Consider the following 23,679-nt stretch of genomic DNA (forward strand, 5'->3'; position numbering starts at 1 on the left):
AGAGCTCCAGTTCTATTCTGCTCCCTCCCAGTACTGGGAATGTAGACTGTTATTTTTCAAAGCTACCACTGAGCTAAAAGCAGGATTTGGAGCTAAGGCAAGTTAAAATATCACAAAGCTCATTATTAATTTTTTTTAATCAAGATTCAGCCATTTTTCTTGAATAAAGTATCCCTAGGCTGTTTTAGCCTTTGATTAATTTTCAGAGTTCTGGAAAAGTTGACGCTGATCATTTTTGCCAGTTTTCTCATTGTTTTCATAGAGGAGAGGCTTCTGGAAGTCATATCACTGGAATACCCAATGAAGCTACATTTCTCTTTTGGGGTATATGATCTTGGTTAGCAAATGAATACAGATTGGTTTACTTTAAACCTGATTATTTCAGTAAATGAGATACAGTCAAAAGAGGTGTCTGAGTTTAAGACTTAAGTAAACTTCACTGGTTAATTTTTGTTATTCTTGGTGGCATTTCCCCCAAAATAGTTAATTGTCATAAATGAGTTGCATTTGACATGGAGTATAACCTGGCAAGGCAAACGTTTGCTAATTCAGTGCCTGATTCCCTAACTGTGGAGGTCAGATGGAAACGCAGAAGCCCTAAGTGGAATGTTTGTCTTAGGGCCTCTGCTCTGTGCAGAGTTGTCTTGGAAGATCTACCCTCATTCTAAAGACTGTAGAGCCTGGGCCTTTAGGGATTACAATGGACCCATTTCAAAAAAATAACAATTTTATGTTAGGCTTCACATGTGATTCTGGTCTGTTCTGTATGTAACTGCTCCTGTTTATCTTCAACCTTCTCTTTCTGGAGGTGGCGGTGGGGGGGGGGTGTTGAGGTTAAAGGGTAATCACACAGTCTGAAAGGGTGGGAAGTTTTTTACTGAGCTCTTCTGCTAGGTGAATTTTGGGCCTGTAGGATCAGACTGCTAATATCCCATGGCAAAGTACTGGGCTGGCCAAAAAGTTCGTTCAGTTAGTGATACACGTTGTTCATTAAAGTTCTTTGTGAAAATGAAAAATGTCTTTTATTTTTACTTAAAACCGGATGAACTTTAAGGCCAATCTCCAGTAGTTGTTGTAGTGCTTTCAGTTTTGAAGAACCTTTATTGATGTAGATCACGTTTCATAGTTACAAATATTGGGAAATTAATTTGTTAGAGAGAAATTGATTCAAATATTATCTGTTTTATTTTCTTTAGTGAACCTCAGGCAACGTGCTATGTTGCAACGTCTAATCTGGATGGAGAGACAAACCTAAAAATACGGCGGCAGGTAAAGATATCTTTTTTTTTTTAATAAATTAATTAATTTATTTTTGGCTGCGTTGGGTCTTCGTTGCTGCACGCGGGCTTTCTCTACTTGCAGCGAGCGGGGGGCTACTCTTCGTTGCAGTGCGCAGGCTTCTCATTGCGGTGGCTTCTCTTGTTGTAGAGCACGGGCTCTAGGGCGCGCGGGCTTCAGTAGTTGTGGCTCATGGGCTCTAGAGCGCAAGCTCAGTAGTTGTGGCACACGGGCTTAGTTGCTCCGCGGCATGTGGGATCTTCCCCAGCCAGGCCTCGAACTTGTGTCCCCTGCATTGGCAGGCAGATTCTTAACCACTGCGCCACCAGGGAAGCCCCATAGATACCTTTTTACTTCCTAAGATATCTTTTTAATTCCTAACTTTATACCTGAGTCCACAATGTCAAGTTTAGAGAGAGATTGATTCAATCTCTTGAACATTTGTTTTTTTTTCATGATGAAAATGGTCTCACCACTAATGAATGGATGTAATGTATCCTCATCAGATATTTAAAGGGTACTTTTAAAATAATAAGCAGGAACTACATGAATGTGTCATTCACTACTGCAGGAGAAAATATATCCTATAAAAGTCAGGTCATAAAGGATAACACACCTTTATGCATTTAGTTTTGAGGATATTTCTGTTAATGATTGATGATAAAACTGCTGTCATGGCTAAATATTATAACTGGATTAAAAGGGGGTATAAATGAACTCTGAGTGATCTTCTATACTGTTGCTTTTAGAACTACCATTTGGACTTCAGAATAACTTGTGATTGTGAGTGGGAGGAAACAGTTTTTCAATTAACTTTTTATTAATGGAAAAAAGACATTGATTTTTATTCTGTTAGTTTGCTTAAGTAAGGAAGCCCTTGATCTTACACTTGACTATTTGCATGTCTGTTGCCATCTTCTTGGCAAACTTGAAAATGGAAAACAGGTTTACAATTTGTTAAATATATCATCTTTGTAAAAATAATACAGAAAATTAATTTATTTTACTTTCCTCACTTTCCAAATACCACCTTTATCCTCAGTGCTAATCAGAGTAATAGTTTGGTACCTACCAGATTTTTAAAAATTCAATTATAGACTTCTGTTTCTGGGAAGATGGAGTAGACATTCTTTTACCTGTTTTTCCTGCTAAGTACAAGTAAAAACTTTGGGCATTATATAGAAAACAAACATAAGAAGACTTTGAAAGACAGAGAGAAGAAGGCAGATGGCAGGACCTTGGAATCCAGGGAACAGTGTGGTGGTGAGTTCCCTGGGTTTTTCCTTCGCCTCGTTTATCTCAGGCTTGGAACTGAAGAAACTGGAAATGCAGAAAGACCAATGGACACAGACAGAAGAAATGCCCCCCAGAGCCTTTTTCTCTAGTCAGAGGACCAGGAAATGGGCAGCCTGATAAGACAGAAAACTTTCAGACAGCGGCCACTCTACTCCAGCCAGACAGCGTAGCCGAGGTGTGGCCCCATGTGCACCCACACCAGCAAAGGTAGCCTGCGCAGCCTAGACTTCCACCTTTACCAGGCTGTGATGAGGCCCCCTGCCCCCCCGCAAAGGTGGTATCAGAGAAGGCCAAGGAGGGAGCCAGGGCCTTCATTCAGTAGTAAGGGCGGTAACGAGGCCCTCCCCTCTTTCACAGTGTCCGTGGAGACCATGTGGACAGCAGTAACAAGGCATTTCAACCCCTTCAAGCCAGGGAGGTGTTTCTGGAGGCCTCCAAAACAGGGCAGCTGGAACTCTCACCCTTGCCTAGCTATTAGAGAACCCTCACCCCTTGGCCCTCCACAGAGGCCAAGTTTGCAACTTGTACGCTTATCCCCCATCACGCAGTAACAAGACAGCAACCTTGTCCCCTGTCAGAGGTGCCAGAGGAAGCCATCTAAGGTTTAAATGATATCCAGCCTCTTGTAACATAATACCCAAGCTGTCCAGATCTCAGTCGAAAGTTATTCACCGTACCTCAAACCAGGAGGATCTCAAACTCGATGAAAAAAGACAACCACTGATGCCAACAGCAAAATAAGAGAGATGTAAGCATTATCTGACAGAGACGCTAAAGGATGCTTTAGAAAAAAGCTTCCATGAGCAATCAGAAACATGCCTGAAACAAAACTGTCGGCAAAGAAACAGAAGATATAAAGATCCAAATGGAGACTTTAGAACTTAAAAATATAATAACTAAACCCCCCCCCCCAAAACCAGCGAAGCAAATGAAAAAAGCTCAAGGGATGGGCTCAACAGCAGAATAGAAGGGCCAGAGGAAAGAATCCATGAATTGAAAGATACACAATAGGAACTACCCAATTTAAACAACAAAGTAGACTGAAAAAAAAAAATTAACAGAGCCTCAGGGGCCTGTGGGAATATAACCAAAGAGCTGACACTCATGTCATCAGAGAGGAGTCAAAACTGTACAGAAAAAAACCCAAACCAACAATCCAATTAGAAAATGGGCAAAAGAGACCTTTCACAGAGGAGGATATAAAAATGGCAAATGAGTACATGAAAACATTTTCTACATAATTAGCTATTAGGGAAATGTAAATTAAAATCACAGTGAGATATCACTACACATCTATCAGAATGGCCAGAATTAAAAATACTTAAAACATCAAATGCTGGTGAGGATGTGTGGAGACTGAATCACTCATACATTGTGGGTGGGAATATAAAATTGTACAGCCACTTGGAAAACATTTTGGCAGTTTGGTATAACTATTATGCAACTATCATATGACCTAGCAATTACACTCCTGGGCATTTATCCCAGAGAAATGAAAACATATATTCACACAAAAACATTTATACAAGTGTTTATAGCAATTTTATTAACAATAGCCAGATCTAGCAGTACATCATTAGTACTTATTTTTGTTTGTTGATCTTATATCCAGCCACCTTATTAAACTCTTACACATTTTTATGACTTTTAAGTCAAGTGTATAGGATTTGGGGGGCAGTAAATCCTTTCTTTAAAAGTTGGGTGGTTTTTGGTCTTTCCTTTCCAATAGTAGTAATATCTCATTTCTTTTTTTCCCCCATCTTGTCTCTGGAAACTCCAGAACAATTGAAAATAAATTTGGTGATAGAACCTAATCTCATCTTTTTCCTGACTAACTAACATGGAAATACTTCTAATATTTCAAAGTTAAGTATGATAGTTGTTCTTGATTTTCAGAGATACCTTTTGCCAGATTTGGAAAGTTTTCTTATATGTGAAGCTTACTAAGAATTTTTTTTTTCCTGGAATGCATGTTAAATCTTTTACTAATTTTTTTCAGCATCTGTTGATGTGGTAAATGCTTTTTCTTCTTTAATTCATTAATGTATCACTCTTGAACATCTATTTTTGAGTTTGCTGGTAATACATATTTTCCTCTTCTGGGAAATATGTGTTCACGCTGGTTGTTCATTTTTCTACTGGGATATTTCTATTTTCTTACTGATTTACAGGATTTCTTCATGCACTTTTAATACCTATTCTTCTGTCTCCCAGTAGGTAACTTGCTTTCAGACTTTAAGATATCTTTTGATGAACAGAAGTTCATCCCAAGCTGTTTCAATGTAGATCTCTTGAGTGTCAGAACTTTTAAGACCTTGTATACATGCCTGAGAATATTTGTACTAAACTTTCACATTTATTTGCTATTTGGAAAGATGTAGCATTCTAGAGTTAAAGGTCTTTTAATTAAATACTTACAAAATACACAAAGAGGATTTTATTTTTATTGTTAGACTGATGACAATTTGATTCCTAATTCTCTTGAAGATCTGCCTTTTCTCTCTGCAAGGTTGAGATTATTTTATTGGAATGAAGCATTTTCTCGATGAGTGGTTCTCAAAGTGTGATCCCTGGGCCAGCAGCATCACCACCCTCTTGGAGTTGTTAGAAATGCACATTGTGGTGCCCTACCCCAGACCCACTGAGTAAAACAACTTTGGGGGTGCAGCCCTGCAATCTGTATTTTAACAAGACCTCCAGGTGGATCTGATGCACACACAAGTTTGGAATCATTGTTCTAGATCCTTGCTACTCAAAGTGTGATCCCCTGTTCAGTATCATCAGCTACAGGCTCAAATATATCAAATATTACATGGTGTTTGATTAGGGTGATTATCATTTCACAAACGGTATTTCACATAAAGGTGATGAAAACTTAACTTTCGTATCTCTTTTGTCCTTACTGAAATTATTTGCAAAATGCTAGTATAGCAAAACCTTCTAGCAAAGTTTATGTTAACGTTTAATGTACATTATTTATTATCTGGTAAGTACAATACATTTTCAGACACTGACTTTCACAATCTTGTTAACTATTGGAGACATTGAACTTTGCCATGAAAATCCTGTTTTCATTTTTCCTTTGATTTTATTTTGTAGGCTTTGTTAGAAACAGCTAAAATGCAAACAGAAAAGCAATTGTCAAGCCTATCTGGAAAAATAGAATGTGACCTAATGACCTAATTGTCATTTCAGTAGCTTCACTGGAACCTTGTACCTAAATGGTAAAAGGTATCATATTTTCCTTCTCAAACATTTTTTTGTCCACTTAATTTTCCCTGACAATAACTTTTATAGTCACCCTAGGTATAAGAGATGTTTTACTCTCTAAAATTTTTGATCCACATATCTTGGGAATGGTGAGAAATGGATGACAAAGCAATTTTTTTCTATGCTCTTTTAGAAATAGATACTTTCTTTGAAGACACATTTGTTTTTATTGCTATTTGTCCAAATAGTTGAACTTGACAAAGGAAATACATATATATGTATATATATACAAATATATGTATGTATGTATGGTGAACGCCTAGGTTCGTTTTACATTGTGAAAAGAAGAACTTCTTTGGTAGTTTATAAATGCTCTTTTTTATTTTTAGCCCTGTTCTAGTTGGGCCTGACCAGGTCTTGCTAAGAGGTACACAGCTTAAAAATACGGAGTGGATCCTTGGCATAGTTGTTTACACTGGATTTGAAACCAAATTCATGCAGGTAAATAATCTATGATGACAAATAGTATTGCCAAAAATGACAACAGTTTGTTTTTTTTAGGAACCCTAGGATTTTGAGGTAATGGATCTGCTGTGTGAATATGTCTTCTATGAACTAGAGAATGATGCTCCAGGAACCGAGGTGGAAAAACCACGCTCATTTAACCATGGTCACACTTTCAGTCCGTTAGTGATTTGGCCAAAGACATACCCTACTTTTTAACCATTGTAATTTTTGACCACCTCTCACCATCAAAATGCTTTCCACTGTAATCCACTGGTTTTGTTTGGTGTGTGGTCGCACGCTATTGCACAGAACGCAGTCGAGTCACCCCCCAAGAGATCCAAAGTTGAGAACGTGACCAATGTGCAGACCCTGGTGGTGTCCCTGCTGCTCTTGGTCATGTCCTTGGTGAGCTGTGTGGGAGCCATATTCTGGAATGACAGATACGGCAGAGCAGACATCTGGTACATCGGGAAGAAGGGTAAGTGCCAGAGCACGGCAGGAAGCCGCCATTTTTGGAAATTGTGCTGCTTTTATTTTATTTTATTTATTTTTAAATTTTTGTTTATTTTTTGGTTGCGTTGGATCTTCATTGTTGCATGTGGGTTTCCTCTAGTTGCAGCGAGCGGGGGCTACTCTTCGTTGCAGTGCGTGGGCTTCTCATTGTGGTGGCTTCTCTTGTTGGGGAGCATGGGCTGTAGGTGCATGGGCTTCAGTAGTTGTGGCACGCAGGCTCAGTAGTTGTGGCTCGCGGGCTCTAGAGCTCAAGCTCAGTAGTTGTGGTGCATGGGCTTAGTTGCTCCACGGCATGTGGGATCTTCCCGGACCAGGGCTCGAACCCGTGTCCCTTGCATTGGCAGGTGGATTCTTAACCACTGCGCCACCAGGGAAGTCTGTGTGCTGCTTTTAAAAGTGACTTTAAAGACTTACCATGTTTTGATTTAAAAGGGGAGGCTCTTGTTCTAACTGGTGTGTGGTGGTTTTGCTTTGTTTGTTTTCAGAAACTGAGGGTTAGTGAGTTTTAGAAATAGAACATTTCCTTCTTAAGATTTTTTGGGAAAGATTGTCCTGCCGGTTTCATGTAATCCTGGCATTCTGGAATAAAGCAGAGGAGAAGTCAGGGCAGAGGCATGAGGCTGAGTCAGGTGGACGAGGGCCACGCCTCTGCATCTGGCACTCAGTCACCAGAAGAGCTTGGGCGAGGTTTTCACTTCTCTGAGCATTGCTTTCCTCACTCGAAAGTGGGGATGATAGCTGCCTCCTTGAGTGAGTGCGATGAGTGGTGCCAGGGAAATGACAAGGAGCACTGAGGGCATTCAGAGGCCAAAGTGTCCTTCTGTCAGTAAGAGGCTTAAAGGTAAACTGGGATTGGACATTCAAAGTTCAGCATTTTTGTTTGTCTTCCCGTGTTTTCAGAGTAAACCATCGTACATCTTTCTGCCTTTTCTAATCTATCACCTGAGGATTCTCTATTGCTCTAACTTCCCTTGAGAGGATCTGTTTGAGAGCATTTTAGGAATAAAAGGAAGGTATAGACTTTGTAAATGTTTGGATCACACACCAAGGATTCATTCTTATGCAGTCCGAGTTTCTAGATGTTACTTGTCCAGTTTTGATTTTAGGCTTCTAGATTTTAGATGAGTTTTAAAAAATAATCTCAATTTAAATTTGCTTGTTTAATTTTCTCTAGCCCAAGAGTGTGTATATTATCTTATTTTGAAACAGACATAAAAGCTTACAAAAGTCACTGATATTTTGATGTCTATAAAATGTCTCAAGTTCTGCATATCATACAAATGACCTTTTCTTCCCTTCTTGATGAGACTTCTTGAAAGAAGAGACAGCCCACAGTGTTTCCATTCTCTCACCTCCTGGTCATTCTTTTTGATGTTGTCGTTAGCTCTCTTATTTTTTTTTTTGATTTGAATTTTATTTTATTTTTTTTATACAGCAAGTTCATATTTGTTATCTATTTTATACATATTAGTGTATATATGTCAATCCCAGTCTCCCAAGTCATCTCCCCCCTTCCCCCCTTGGTGTCCATACGTTTATTCTCTACATCTGTGTCTCTATTTCTGCCTTGCAAACTGGTTCATCTATACCATTTTTCTAGATTCCACATATATGCGTTAATGTACGATACTTGTTTTTCTCTTTCTAACTTACTTCACTCTGTATGACAATCTCTAGGTCCATCCACGTCTCTACAAATGACCCAATTTTGTTCCTTCTCATGGCTGAGTAATATTCCATTGTATATATGTACCACATCTTCTTTATCCATTCGTCTGTCAATGGACGTTTAGGTTGCTTCCATGACCTGGCTATTGTGAATAGTGCTGCAATGAACATTGGGGTGCATGTGTCTTTTTGAATTATGGTTTTCTCTGGGTATATGCCCAGTAGTAGGGTCGCCGGGCCATGTGGTAACTCCTGGTCATTCTTGAGCCCATTTCAGTCTGCTGTCTACTTCAACCACTCTACTGAAATTGTTGCTCAAGATTAGGAATAAATTCCTGATTACCAAACCCAGTGGTCATTTTTTTTTTTTTTTGAAATAAAAGACTGTTTTTATTCCACAAACGCATTTTGTTTCTCAGTTGCTGAAATGAGTTATCCATAAAACCTCTGCAGCCAGATTCCTGGGAGATTTTTGAAAGGAACATAGGCTCAGCTTTCAGTTACCCATGTTCCCCCGCCCCGCCACAGTGGTCATTTTTAAAGTCACTATCTAACTGGATTTCTACTGCTCACTTCTGATTTTTTTAAAAAACCATCTTTTCCCTATTTGATTCATAGAAACCTTGATCTACCTTTTAAATGCTGGTGTTTTCCAGGATCCTGGGGTCGCCAGGAATTCTTCAACTTGGGTCCATAAATCCTTGAAATTTCGTGAAAAATTTTATTCCTATATGTGTGTATTTTTTTTTTTTTTCTGAAGGAGAGTCTTCATCAGCTTCTTAGGGTGATTTTCTTTTCCAAGATCACCCCTGTAAGAGAGCTCATCTCTTCTAATAATTTCAACTGTCATCCACCTGTTGATGTCTTCTTGTTTGCCTCCAGCTCAGCTTTCTCTATGAATTATTAACTCATTATTGCCCGGACATTGCTCTCCAGATGTCATGTAGGTTTCTTACCTCAGTGTGTACAAAGCAAAATTCATCTTTTTCCCCCAAACCAGGCTGTCTTTTCAATATTCTCCATGTAAGTGTGGTACCAGCATCTGACAGTCATCCAAGCTGGAAACATAAAGGTCACACTTATCTCCTTCTCAGTTTGCTCCTCTCTTCCCCACTTCCACCCCCATGGCTTTCATCATCCAATCAGTCCCAAAGTCTTGCTGAGTCTACCTTTCCAATCTTTTCTCTGTAGGCTCTCTCCTCTTCATCCCTGGACTACCACCAACGTTTCCTAACTGATTGCTCAGCCCTCAGTCAAGTTCTACTCAGATTCATTCTTCACATAGTTTCCAGAAGGATGCATATAAAAAGTAGTAATGAGTAAGTGCAGTGGATTCAGTGATGTCTTAGTGCCTGCACTGAGTTGGTAAACTACCATCCAACGGCCCACTGCTTGTTTTTGTAAATAAAGTTTTATTGGAACACAGCCACACTGTTTATTCATCTGTGTATTATTTATTGCTTTTTCATGATACAACAGCAGAGTTGAGTAGTTGCAACAAGACTGTATGGTCCACAGAGCCTAAAATATTTATCGTCTGGCTGTTAGAAAAAGTGTCTTCCTGACCCCTGGCCTACAGGGTCCAGATAAATCTCCTGTCACGTGGCATGTCATGACTTTTATAAGCTGACCTATCTCCATCACTTGATACCTCACCGCTTCTTCGTTAGCACTTAGTCTCTGTTCACAGAGGACCGCTTTTGTCTTTTTCACCATGCTTCCATCCATCAGCCTGCTGATCGTCTCCAGGCCTCTAGTCCAGTGCTCTTTCTGCTTCATATGTGTGTCTGGACACCTTTCAGACCAAGATGAAGCATTGCCTTCTCTGGTAGCATTTCCTGTGACTTACCTGACCCCCTCCTTTCTTCAATTAGGAGCCCTCTTTGGCTTCTATAATGATATTCTTAATTCCATTTCCATGTTTCATAATAATTGTCCCCGCACCCTCCAACTAGGTTGTGAATTTTTGAGGAGGGGAATCATTATATCTTTAACTCCAAGAGCAGTGCCTTTTCATAATAGGAACTAAGTAATTAATTTATTGGCTAAAATAAAAAATTTTAGAGCTAAACAGAATTTTATAGTTTTCTAGTCCAACCTCTTGTTTTACAAAAGTGAAACAGATTCTCTACATTTACTGAAAAGCACAGAGGAAGCTAGTGGCTTATTTGGAATAAGAACCTGTAATTGAGTCCAACTACATTACCCTGCCCAGGCTATTCTAATCCAAGAGAAGAGAAAGATATTGAGTAGTTAAAGTTATGACTGTATTTTTAGTAATTATTAAATTTAGCAAAGCACTAAACATTTTGTCTCTGTTTCTCTGTCCATAAAGTGGTCATAGTAATATCTGCCTCTAATTTTCTTAAAAGAATGATTTATGACCATAAAGTAATAGAGTAACTATAAAAGTATAATCGTGGCAAATAAAGGAAAATGAGTAAACTCCAGATGATAAGAGTTTGAATATATGTGATGGATGGTGAATGGAATCTGCTTTTTAGATTGATGGCATTTAGAAATCTAGATTTTGCTAGTATCATTCTAAATTACAAATATGCTCCTGTTTAGAAAAATGAATATAAAATTTTAACTTAAAATTATTTTATTTTGTCTATATTTATACAGATTTGTGTTTAAACTAATCTTCTTTACAACTTACTTTGCATTTAGCTCTTTTCAGTTATTACCCCTCCTCCCATAATTCAACTATATAAATTTAATGTGTAAGACTGAGACGCAAGTTTTCAGAAAGACACATGTAAGGCAGTGTGTATATCCTCTGAACACTTTCTAGATTTTTTTTTAGTAAATTTCTGTGAAATTAGGTTGAATTCTTACTGGAAAATTATTCTCTCAAACATACTACCTCTTTGAAAATGAGTATGTCACTAACATCGTATTACAAAGCATCATATTCATTTTTTTGAGGGGGGGCTTCCCTTTCCTTCTTTCCCTGAGTTTTAAAAATCATTATAATATCTCTATGACTTCAAAACTACTGTTACTTCTAGCTAAAAAGTCCTCCTCATTCCCTCCTCCTCGTTTCCTGCATTTAACAAGTTCCCTTCTTCAATGCTTTGCTCACCAGCTTCTCCAAGACCCCTTTGTGCGCCCCCAGCTTTGTGTTGTTGCTGCTACACTCCATGTTCAGCACTTCATGGAACTCATCCTGCTGTAGTTCCTGACTCATCCTACTTTTTCAAGCTGCCTCCAAAGTTCCCTGAGGGCAGGATCTGTGTCTTACTAGAGCTTGTATCTCCATGCTTCCCATATACCCTATGATTGATACCTGGTTGGTTGGTGCTTAACTAATATTTTAAAAACCATTTTATAACTGTGTCCACTTAATTATACTTTTAATAATTTTCATGGAGAAAAATTCCACAATTTTAAAATGTCATAATGAAAACAAAGGTGGATAAAGGTATTACCTGAAGCTGCAGTGTGGTCCCTCTCATTTTCTTCCACAGATTACGACTCCCACAGCTTTGGGTTTGACATTTTGGCGTTCATCATTCTGTACCATAATCTCATCCCCATCATTCCGCTGGCCACTCTGGAAATTGCAAAATACATTCAGGCCCTGTTTATAAACTGGGTGAGTATTAAAATCAGGAAGTTAAGAAAATTCTCTCTTGAGCTATGGCTTTGGTTTCAAGAATCAGTGTAACTGAGTTTTTGTGACGGGGCCAGTGCAGCTGCTGGGCCACCTGAGTCTTGGACAGGAGAGCCAAGCACGGGTGTCACGTTGACTCAGCAGTGCCTGGGTGCCTCTGCGTCACTCTTGAGGACACCTTTTATTTTTCCCACATATTTTTTCTAGCCGATAAGAAATATTTAAGAGATAGCGGCTTAGTAGCAAGTGTAGAGAAATAGTCAACCATTGAAACTTAAGATACTCACAGAGGAGGAGAGTCCAGTAGACTTACAATAGATTTACAGAGCTTGGCAAGAATGACAGAAACAAAGCCGTTCCAGAGTTCCTTCAAATTAAGAAAAAGATTTCTTAGGTGACAACCATGTGTTGACTGAAGTTAATACTTCGTAAGTTGTGACTGAACAAATTTTCCAATTTGAATGTGGGGTTGTAACTTTGAGTTGTTTTTAAAAATATTTTTCTTTGAAATAAAATTCTTGCTGGATGTCACCTGAACATGATTCTCCCAATAGGTCAATGAACTACCATCATTTGGAAGGGAATATTATTTTAGCAACCACAAAATTAGACAAAGTCCTTTCAAATATTTGTCTTCTCATTTGATTTTTGCAGTGGCTCTATGAGTAGTGCTGCGAGGTCCCTGTTACTGCTCCCATTTGGTAGATGTAGTAACTGAGACGCACTCAAGGCCACACAGCGTGTCTGAGACAGAGCCAGGATTTGAAAGCCACGTCTTCCGGATCACCTCGATGTTTGTTTCCACATGGCTTTGCTTCTCCTGAATCGACTGCCAACCTATGTGAGAAACTAGCACATATGGGTCCAAAACCAAGTATTCTAGACTCTCCACTGTGAATTTTTTCTAAATGTCAAGCACACTGGAAGATCAGTGGCAGTATAGATTTCCTGAAAAAATTTTGAGCCTAGTTCTGATTGTGTGGCTTGGCTATTTTGTTTGTTTCCTGCAGGATGAAGATATGCATTTTAAGGGAATTAATGTCTATGCCATGGCTAGAACATCCAATCTTAATGAAGAGCTCGGGCAGGTGAGGGCCTCTCCAGGGCTGAGAAGTGTGATGGGAGCTTCACAGAAGGTGGATTCAGGGAGAGCATGTGCAGAGTTCAAGTGCCAAATTTAGCCACGGGCTATAGATAGTATGACACCCACGTGGAGCTTCAGAAGTACAGTTTGTTCAAATATTAATAATATTGCATCCTGGGTTGCAAGTAGAACAGACCAAATACAGGTTATTATGTGCTTATGAAAGAGTGGAAGAGCTGGAGGGACAGGCAGGAAAAGCTGCTGGGAGCTCCCAGGGTTTCAGTTAGCTTTGAGGGAGCCACAGGGACCCTGGAGCCTGGGGGGTGGCCGTGATTATGCTTCCCTAAGGCAGGTGACCCATAGGGAAGCATCCAGAAAGTGCTGCAAAATTTCATACCTGCCACACCCATGCATCTGCCCACAGCTGCCAGAAGGGAAGTAGTAGAACTTCTAGTTCTTTACTGAAAATTCCTCTCAATGGTAGAATCTAACCTGCTGACAAGAGATTGGGAGAAACGTAGCCTCGGGCCTCTAGACCCTGCCATTCAATAGAAAGAGGCAGGAATGATGCCAGGTTACCGACAGAAAGATGTTGGTTACCTTTTAAATGACACTGGCATCTTTACAAGTTAAAATTCACTTTTAAAAACTGCCACGATTTTTTGTCAATTATACTACAGGTAAGCTGGAAAAAAAAAAAAAGGTACAACTCTCACAGTTGTATAGTACCTAAAAGGAGAAAGACTTGTAATTGTTACTTTTTTTCTTTCTACTTTTTGTTCTCAATATATTTTTTTTTTACTAGATTATGATTTTCCATCTTTCAATTAATTGGAGGCCACATATAAATTATGGTGAAAGGCAGAATTTTGGAGTTAAACTTCCTGAGTGTGAATCCTGGTTTCACCATTTACCAGCAGAGACAAGGACACCACAAAAAAAGAAAATTACAGGCCAATATCCCTGATAAACTTGGATGCAAAAATCCTCAACAAAATATTGGCAAATCAAATTCAACAATGCATTGAAAGGATCATACATCATGATGATTTATTCTAGGAGTGCAAGGCTGGTTCAACATCCACAAATCGACCAGTGTGATACACCACATTAACAAAATGAGGGAGGGCTTCCCTGGTGGCACAGTGGTTAAGAATCCACCTGCCAACGCAGGGAACATGGATTTGATCCCTGGTCCAGGGAGATCCCACGTGCCGCGGAGCAACTAAGCCCATGCGCCACAACTACTGAGCCTGCGCTCTAGAGCCCGCATGCCACAACTACTGAGCCCACGTGCCACAACTACTGAAGCCCACGTGCCTAGAGCCCATGCTCTGGAACTAGAGAAGCCACCACAATGAGAAGCCCACGCACCACAATGAAGAGTAGCCCCCACTTGCTGCAACTAGAGAAAACCCTGCATGTAGCAACAAAGACCTATTGCAGCCCAAAATAAATAAATTAAATAAATAAATTTTTTAAAAAATGATGGATAAGAATCATGTAATCATCTCAATAGATGCAGAAAAAGCATTTGACAAAATTCAACATCCATGTATGATAAAAATGTCAACAAAGCGACTATAGAGGGAACATATTTCAACATAATAAAGGGTGTATATGACAAGCTCACCGTTGAAATTATACTCAATGAAAAATTGAAAGTTATTCCTCTAAAATCAGAAATAAAACAAGGATGCCTACTCTCACTACTTCTATTCAGCTTATTATTGGAAGTCCTAGCCACAGTAATTAGGCAAGAAAAATAAATATAAGGCATCCAAATCAGAAAGGAAGAATTAAAGCTGTCTTTTTTGGCAGATGACATGATATGTACAGAAAACCCTAAAGACTCCACCAAAAACCTGTAAGCAATAATAAATAAATCCAGCAAAGTTGCATGATACAAAATCAGTATACAAAAATCAGTTGTTTCTAAAAATAAAAACAAATAAATGTTTTTGAAAGCTTATGTGAAAGCTTCTGCCTTTTATTATCATTTCTGGTGACTTTATTTAACAAATAGTTAGTTGGTATCCATCTATTCTTTCTGAATAATACAAAGATCTTAAAACTGTTTAACTCCACATTGCTTTGCAGTATTTGTTGGACAGAAATGATCACCTACAGAATTTCCATTTGTCTTTAAAACGAGTATTATACTTGTGATCATGATTAAAATGGCTTTGGGTTTGGTTTTCTTTTTCATCTGAGATATACATATATATATATATCAGTATATCAGTGTCTGTCTACTTAGTGTTTTCTAGGTACTTTAAATGAGATTTCTTGTTGCAGGAAAATGAACTTGGACTTCTGAATTTCTTAGGTTTGATGACTTGAAGTTTACTTTGTGTATTACCATAGAATTTCACCTCCAGTGTACAACAAAGAGAAGAGTATGGCTTCTGAAAGAAATAAATATTACATATAGAATTCTTATAGACTGAACTTCTTGTTTTCTAAAAATTCACGTAATTTGAGGATTTAAAGAGAAAGAACACCATCTTTGCTCTCTAAATACATTTTAAATTTATGTTTATCGTGTTAATTTTTCTTTCTTTAGTTAAATTTAAAATGTATTTCTTCTTTGCATAGGTGAAATACTTATTCTCTGATAAAACAGGGACCCTCACGTGCAATATTATGACATTTAAGAAGTGTACCATTGCTGGTATAATTTATGGGTAAGTTTTTTTTTGTTGTTTTTAATATTTATTTATTTATTTTTGGCTGTGTTGGGTCCTCATTGCTGCGCGCGGGCCCTCTCCAGTTGCTGAGAGCGGGGGCTACTCTTCGTTGCGGTGCGCGGGCCTCTCATTGCGGTGGTCTCCCCTGCTGCGGAGCACGGGCTCTAGGCGCTTGGGCCCTGCAGTTGTGGCACGTGGGCTCAGCAGCCGTGGCTCACAGGCTCTAGAGCGCAGGCTCAGTAGTTGTGGCACATGGGCCCAGCTGCTATGCGGCATGTGGGATCTTCCCGGACCAGGGCCCGAACCCGTGTCCCCTGCATTGGCAAGCGGATTCCTAACCACTGCGCCACCAGGGAAGTCCTGGGTAAGTGTTTTTATTGCCATACTCTATTGGAAGTTCTCATTTTTTTTCTTAACAAAATTAAGTAGCCTTTATTTACTCCAAAACTTATCTGAACCTATAATACTATAGCTATATCTGAATGAGATAATGAGATTGCAACTTAATATATTTTATATGAAAACTTGCAGTTTTTTAAAAAATTTGGTTTATGTCTGCTTTTATACATGATTAGAATTCCTAAAGAGTTTTATATTTATAGCCTGTAACCATCGCATTTCCTCTCTCATTTTCCCTTAGAAATCAGTCAGACAGAAGTGCTGCTGGTGAAGAAAACTTAAGGTAACTAGATACGGTCTTTTCTCCTTTGCCCCTTTTCCTTTACCTTGCGGTGGACTTTTTGTCAGTGCCAGCACACTGGCGTGTAATAACACAGCCCCCTTGTCCAGAACCCCAGTGGCAGTTCCCAGGAAGCTCCCCTAGATCTTTCCCATGGGATATTCAAAGAACCCAGAATCTAGTCTTCAATTTACTGCTTTCGTGGCAATTTACTCTGCCTCAAACTCCGTATAACGGTACAATTTTCAACACAAGTTTAAGCATTTTCTAATGCCATTTTGCAGCTCGAGACCTGGGAGGATGTATAATTTGACAGAACCTTAAATATTTACTAGCTGGAAGTGTGACTTAGTGAGAACAGAAGGTGGGGCTGTGTTTGATTTAGATCTGCTTGATTATTGACTGGTACCACCAGGAACTTTTAGTTCAAACGAATCTTATCTATCCTTCCTCAGTCAGTCACCTTGTCCCATCCCAGAGTCCTATGAATTCAATGACCCAACATTATTGCAGAACTTTGAGAATGACCATGTAAGTCTGCTATTTTCCCTTTAAGTCAACAGGGTAATGCTATATAACTTTAACACATGCATATGGTTTTCTAAAAGGAAGAGAGAGAGAGTGCCTTGAAAAGTTTTGGTGTTAATATAGTAAGCAAGGGATTTTACACCAAAATTATGAACTGAGGCCTGAACTTGAGTGTGAGTGAATTCAGACATTATACAAGAATTTTCTACTGTGTAGCAATCTATGAAATCCTGTCTCTATCTGCTTTTAAACTCTTTGGTTCTATTGTATGCTACCAATATCTGCACTTATCTATTTTAAGATGTTGATCTACCTGATTTGAAATCTTGATCTTCTTAAAAATAAAAGTGATCTTTCAAAATGCAAACCTGTACATGTTCTTCCTTTGCTTAAGACCCTCCCGAGGACTGGACCACACTTAAGATAAAATCCAAACTCACCACTGTGGTCCTCTCTCTCTCCTACCTCATTCTGTGTCATTGAGCCCGAGGCTCAAGATGCTGGGGTCACGCTTGTCTTGAAGCTCCGCTAACAATGAATCTTTGTCCTGACTTTGGGGCCTGGGAAGGTGCTACAACCTTTGTCTGGTGTGTGCCACCACACAGGTACACTAACACCCACAACTAACCTTTCTATTTAGGGCTTAATTTAAACATTTAAATATATATATTTTTTCCTGATCACCTACCTAAAATAGGCCCCTGTCTTCTCTATCACAGCCCTTACTTGTTTCCTTCAGCTTTGAGAGAGCCTGTCTCCCCAAGGAGAACAGAAGCTCCAAAAGCACAGGTTCCTCCTGTTTTCTCTGCAGTCTCCCAGCCCCCTGCACTGTCCCTGACTCAATACCCACTCCACTCCATTTTGAATGCACAGTATGGTTTTTAGCTGGTGCCTGACTGTATGGACCTGAAGTGAAACCTCAGTTGGTACTAATTGCAGATTGCATGAGACTCTCGCGTGATGCGGGGTGGAGGGGGCCTTTGCGTTGGAAGACGCTCACTAGCCCTGTCCCTTTCTTACAGCCCGTGAAAGACTATATAGAGGAATTTCTTACCCTGTTGTGCGCGTGCCACACTGCGGTTCCAGAGAGAGACGGAAATGATATAAGCTACCAGGCCTCCTCCCCAGGTAGGTGCTGTGTGCACGTAGAGACTTGGCAGGTGATGGGCCCACAGAAGAGCTGATGCCATTGCTGGTCCCTTGATCACACCTGCCTTTCTCCTTGCCTGAAACTCTCACCGGTTAGGGGCGATCATGTACAGCGCAGCTCTGAGCCGCTCTGTAGCTCTGGGGCTCCCACTCTCCACACACCCCTAATGCCTAAGAAGGCTGGCAGGGGATGGCTCTCGGAGCAGGGCTCAGTGGCAGGTTATAATCAGTAACACGGCAGGGGTCAGGTTAAGGCCCTGCAGCGGTTGATGGAGGTGCTCCTAATGGCATGGAGAACAAACAAGACCGCAGCGAGCGGGAAGAAAGTATTTTCCTTCCAGGCTGGTGAGTTAGGCCCACTGACAGAGGCCCTGTTTAACCAGATTTCCTCTTCCGTGAGCACTCTGCCACCTAGAAGCACAGGTAAGTGCATTTGGGTAAAAAACCCAAGTGTAAGAGAATGACATGATAGTTTAGTGCCGGAGGAATCTGTATTGAATTAAATTTAGCGTTAATACATTTGCTCGATCTCCATTAATACAGACCTTTTACTGACAGATGAAGCCACTTTAGTGAAAGGAGCAAGTAAACTTGGCTTTGTTTTCACTACAAGAACGCCGTACTCTGTCACCGTAGAAGCTGTGAGTAGTACTTGATACATTGTACTTTCTAGCCGTTACACACACCTGCTCACCCAGAGAGACACGTGTGTACAGCAGTGCGGAGTAGGAGCTCGGAATCCAGTGCCCAGGATTCCCACCTGGGAATCACGTATGCAGTAGGGTCCTTGCGAACATTAAATGAGTTAGTATGTGTAAAGTAATTGACATTAATGCTTGGTGCAGAGCAGGTGCTCAATAAAATTGAGCTATTCCCAACCTAAGTGTCCATTGACAGATGAATGGATAAAGAAGATGTGGCACATATATACAATGGAATATTACTCAGCCATAAAAAGAAATGAAATTGAGTCATTTGTAGTGAGGTGGATGGACCTAGAGTCTGTCATACAGAGTGAAGTAAGTCAGAAAGAGAAAAACAAATACCATATGCTAACACATATATATGGAATCTAAAAAAATTTAAAAAGGTTCTGAAGAACCTAGGGGCAGGACAGGAATAAAGACGCAGACGTAGAGAATGGACTTGAGGACACGGGGAGGGGGAAGGGTAAGCTGGGACGAAGTGAGAGAGTGTCATGGACATATATACACTACCAAATGTAAAATAGCTAGCTAGTGGGAAGCAACCGCATAGCACAGGGAGATCAGCTCGGTGCTTTGTGACCCCCTAGAGGGATGGGATAGGGAGGGGTGGGAGGGAGACGCAAGAGGGAGGAGATATGGGGATATATGTATAGCTGATTCACTTTGTTATAAAGCAGAAACTAACACACCATTGTAAAGCAATTATACTCCAATAAAGATGTTAAAAAAGAAAAAAAATTGCTAACATAAAAAAAAAAAATTGAGCTATTCCAAAGAGTTAGAATTGTCAGACATTTAAGAAGTAAACTAATTTTTTTCCTATGAAGAATCAAAATGTTTCTATATTTTGGTGAGTTCTGTTTTTATCAATACGTTGATTAATTCATTTTGTTACATATACCCTTGTTCTATCTTGATGACCACAAGCCTTTGATATTATGGGGAAAAAATTGAAGCAATGTAAGCATGGTGGCCAATGCACTGTTTTTTTTCTTAGTAATAATGCAATGGTTAGAGATGCTTACTAGACGTTGAGTCCTTGCTAGAATGGACTGATTAATTCATCTTTATATCACATAGATATATATATAAATATCATATATCACATTTGAACTTCTGCAGTGGTGAAGCTGAGAGCTGGTAGATGCAGAGATAAATTGATCATGGTTACAGGAATTCAAGAGGCTGTAACTGGAAAAATTTAGAAGAGAATGCATGTTTCATTGATATATTTTTTTAGCATGCCACCTCTTTTCATGTTTACCTCTTCAAATTATCTAAGCATTAAGGATTTTATTTGATCTGTGCAATTTTATTAAAAGATTTGTTTGTTCACATTTCTCTCTGCTGATTTTCTCCCTTACTCCATGTAACCTTACAACATGAGAGTGTTTATACAATTTTTCTAATCGTGCAGATTTTAGGTGGAAGAGAGAGGTGTTTCAGTCTTAAATTGTCACTATCAGAAGCACTTTTGCCAATATTGCCCAGGTTGCAAACAATATTCTTACCAGAGGAGGGCACCATTATCTCATCAGACTTGCAGGAAGATTTATTTTTTGAAAAAGATACGTATTTGGAGGGTAAAACTTGTTTGTGATTGGGAGAGTGAGTTATTTTGTGAGATGAATACTTTTATCCTCAGGTAAGAATATGTTGTCTTATCTTCCTGTAGATGGGAGAAGAATTCACACTTGAAATTCTTAATGTCCTGGAATTTTCTAGGTAAGCTGCCTTTTCATTCTATTTGTGTATTTCCCAGGGCTCTTTCTGTGGCTATTCAACTGAGATTTGGCAGTGTAAATCAAAACCTTAATACAGAATCCTGAAATTCTAGTTAGCTAGATGGGCAGATGGGGCGGGACAAAGAGGCTACTAGCAAAAAGTAGATTGTTTGGGACAAGGTCATCTTCCTTTGGGGGACCCCTGGGGTCCGTCACTCAGGTTACCTCACTAGTGCTGACCAGGTGATTCCACACTGACTGGTTAAGATTAGATTCCTGGGAGAGTCTGAAATTGCAGTTAGGTATTGAGTCTTGGTTTGGGGATGTGGGCTGAGCACACATGACTCCATTTTGGGCCTATTGTCTCTTTTTTAACAAATGGATATTGAACATTATTTTCACAAATAAACCAAAAACTGTTTCTTTAAAAATAGACAGTGAATTAATTAATTTTTTCCCAAACAATGTGCATTCTTCTTTCCTCTTACACCCCAGCATCTGTGGCCTGAAGTGATGATTTTATTTCCATTGGATTTTCCTCCAGACTCATGAAGTCATATCTCTTGGACCATTTCACTATTTCTAATGTGAAATTTGAAAAATTAGAAAAGTAAATTAATAAGTAAATCATTCATTCTTCCTAAAGCCAGATGATTTTTTTTAAATTGTATTTTTAAAGCCTTGTTTCCCAATGACATTAAAAAAAAAAAAAAAAAGCTTTAAACCTCAGAAAAGTTGTTGTTACCCCCTCTCTAGGAGAGATTTTTTTTTTTTTTGGCCGTGCCAGGTGGCATGCGGGATCTTAGTGCCCCAACCAGGGGTTGAACCCGTGCCCACTGCAGTGGAAGCACGGAGTCCTAACCACTGGACAGCCAAGGAAGTCCTAGGAAAGATTTTTCTAAGAACTTCGTTACAAGAAAATACATCTCAGTATTCATTCTAGCTTTCTCCTTTCTTAATATTTGACTACTGCTACCACTAGAGCAGTCATTTCCTGTCATTAACACGTGCTTTCCTAGTTAGGTACCACTTAAATGATTTATTTGCTTTGAGTAGTGTTCTAACAGCTTTCTAAGTATTTAAAACAATTGCTAATCCTTTATCCCTGTTGAAAAGTCCCTTCTAGCTGAAGCGTTCCACTGTAAGATTGGTCACCGGGACCATCCTTGGAGGGTGGGAGCTCTGGCTTAGACTGTTGGCAGTGAGGTGGGGACAGATGAAGGCTGTGTTTTCAGTAGGCATGGCCATGGGGCTCCCTGGGGGGTGGGAAACATCTTTTCTTGCTGGCACTCTCTGCTTGGTGACCTGGCAGAGCTGCCGTCTCAGTGGCTCATTTTGCTCCTTGGTGGCTATATTGACGGGGCCAGTGGACCAGAGAAGGAAGAAGGGGAGAAGGGAGATGACAAGCATGGGTGCATGTGGAGAGGAGGGTGAGAGGGTGAAAAAAGCTTGGGGGACAGAGGAGGGAAAAGGATCACTTGTGGTCGTAGTTGTGGTTCTGTTACTTACTAGCTCATGACTTTCCTGGTCACCTAACCTCTCTGTGCCACAGTTTCTTGATCTGTAAAATGGGGCTAGCAATGGTGTCCGCCTCACAGGATTGTTGTGAAGATTAAATCACAATGCCCGGCACATAGTAAAAACTGATGGAGCACTTGGTATGAGTGTTTATTATTACTATTATTTTAATTGGAGCACTCTTCTCTGAGGCTTGTTTGGATTTCACTAGGGTTTTCTTCTCCCTGAAGCAGATCTTCCTTCTCTCCTTCGGCCATCATGTCTATGAACCTCTTACTTTTCCTCCAAGCTTGAACATCCTTTTCTCGATCAATCTTATTCCTGAAGAAAAATAAAATTCTTTTTGTTGGAAAAACTTGAAAACGTGGAGGAACTAATGACTGAAAGCCCAGCTGGTCTGCTGGACACACACAGAGCGGTCCTCTGAGGCCAGTGGTGGTCACTGCACTTGAAAGACCGGCAGCTGGGGCTCCATTTAAATGACCTTCCCAACGTCGCTAAGCAAATAAGTGGCAGAATCAGGGTTCAAATCCAGGTCTATCTGGTTCCAAAGTCCTTGGTATTGTCAACCAATCTGTGCCTCCAGAGGTGAAAGAAAAGTTAAAGAATGTAAAAAAAGCAAGCAAAACGTATTTTCATCTTCATGGAGAGAATTGCAGTCTATGCAGCTACAAATATTTTTCTAGAATACTGTTCTAGGACTAGGGTGCACCACCTGTTTGTGGGGTCCCCTGCTTTAGTAAACAAGGTAATTCCCAGTCGTTATGAGGGCGATAAAGAATATTGAAGAGTATGATCTGATGGAGACAGCGGTGCCACTGGTGGTGGAGGTCTATCTCTTAGGGGCCTGGGAGCCTTTGTGGGGAGGTGGGACTTGGGCTGATAATTGAAAGATGACAGGAGAGTTAAGCGTGGGCGAATGAGATGGTGAGGAGGAATTTAACATCTCTGTGCAGCAAAATGGGGGCAGGAAGGTCTAGTTGATAAAGATGGTGTGAGGACTGAATAATACACAGACCCAGGGCTGCTTTCCCCTTTCCTCATCAAATTTTGATGATTATATATATTACATGTATATAAAATTTATGTATTATAAGTAATACATGTACATACAATACATAAGAAAGGTATATTACATTATATTTATGTCATGTACTATGTTATAATAGTACATATTAATATAAAATATAATATATGTAATTATATTAATATAATATAATATAATATATTACATATATTTGTGTCAGTAAACTTCCATGGAAGAAAAGAATAGTAGGAGAAGAAGGTGGAGATTTATAATTAGAATCTCAGTTAAAAGAAGCAGGTAAAGAAAAAAGAAGAGGCTGGCAAGAAACATGCTGGCCTTTTCAGCAATGGGCAGCTGAGGACTCTATTAGAATTCTTTTGGCTTTGAATTTTTGGGTGGGTATTAGTGTCATGTACTGAGGAAAATAGAAACTAATAATACACTCTATTGTTCTAGTACTGGAAAGAGGATGTCTGTAATTG

At 39.6% G+C, this 23,679-nt stretch overlaps 1 pseudogene; it reads left to right on the forward strand.

Annotated features, from left to right (window-relative positions):
- LOC133076398 (phospholipid-transporting ATPase IB-like) overlaps nucleotides 1-23,679 on the forward strand; it is an 84,079-nt pseudogene that overhangs the window by 2,778 nt on the left and 57,622 nt on the right.

The sequence above is a fragment of the Eubalaena glacialis genome, chromosome 16 (assembly GCF_028564815.1).
Source record: "Eubalaena glacialis isolate mEubGla1 chromosome 16, mEubGla1.1.hap2.+ XY, whole genome shotgun sequence".
In the NCBI taxonomy this organism is placed as follows: Eukaryota; Metazoa; Chordata; class Mammalia; order Artiodactyla; family Balaenidae; genus Eubalaena; species Eubalaena glacialis.